Source organism: Cimex lectularius, unplaced genomic scaffold (assembly GCF_000648675.2).
Source record: "Cimex lectularius strain Harlan isolate CLEC.00 unplaced genomic scaffold, Clec_2.1 scaffold102, whole genome shotgun sequence".
Lineage (NCBI taxonomy): Eukaryota > Metazoa > Arthropoda > Insecta > Hemiptera > Cimicidae > Cimex > Cimex lectularius.
Window position 1 is genome coordinate 1,514,432 of NW_019394228.1, and position 1,180 is coordinate 1,515,611.

Consider the following 1,180-nt stretch of genomic DNA (forward strand, 5'->3'; position numbering starts at 1 on the left):
GGCATGTGTTGAAATCGTCCTGTACCCTTTTGTGGTTCTTATAAGAGCTATTCGTTGGCTTTGCTCTATTATAGCTTTGCTTTTGCTAGGTAGTCGTTTGGCCCATCCGGCTGCACCATAACTTACTATTGGGAGGAAGACACTTTTATAGATTGTGGAGAGCGCTTTTGTGCTAAGTCCATATTCCACTCTCGCTATTACGCTCAATCTATTGTACACCCTTTTTGTCGTTTCCCTTATTTTAATAGCGTGGTGTACTGGGTTCAGGTTATCGCCTAATATTACTCCCAAGTACTTGACTTGATCGCTTGGCTTCACTCGTTGTCCCTCTATCCGGATGTATGGGGGGTACCCATTTTCCCTTTGAGCATTAGGGTTTGGCACTTTTCGGGGGCTGCCTTTAGCTTCGCAATCTCACACCATTTGACAATTAACTCGACAATTGAAAGACTTACATATGTACCACACTGGCTCTGTTTTAAAATAAACTGTTATAAAATATTAATGATAGACGGCCACTGTTTTAACCACTGTAAGCAGTGAAAAAACAATGAAACCATGTCTAAAAATGTAAGAAATATTTGTTCTATGTATAGGCGTTAACTCACCTGAGGAAGGATTAAAATAAACCTGAAACGTTGTGGATAAAAACTGGTTGTGGTTTTTTTGAGATCACCTATTATCCCACCTTTAAGAAGGAAAAATCATAAGTTGGTGATTTACTCACAATGAAATAAATTTTTTTTTTATTAAAAACATAAATCTATTGCCTGTTTAACATTAGAATTATTTATTTTGCAGACTCCCCTTATTTTTTATAAGACAGTGGGCTAATTTGTTTTTTAAAAGGTTATCGAAAGGAGGCGATTTAATCGTCAATAAAATAAAATAGGGGTGCGCTACGTCACAGTGTTCCCCTCGCCTTATTTCACGGTCGACACCCCCCAGTTGTGTAATCCCTGTATTTCACACGTTGTTGGTCATCCACCCTTTACTTCTATTTCGCTTTCCGCCCCCAATACCTCGGAAACAAACTCCCCCAGACGAATTTACTCGGAGTCGAATTGAAACACTTAAACGACACGGCCACCTCTGACTTATGTTAATTATTCATATAAAACAACATTAATCTGTGGAAAAAGTCCCTTTTTCACGAAACCTACTTTGTACTTGCGATTAA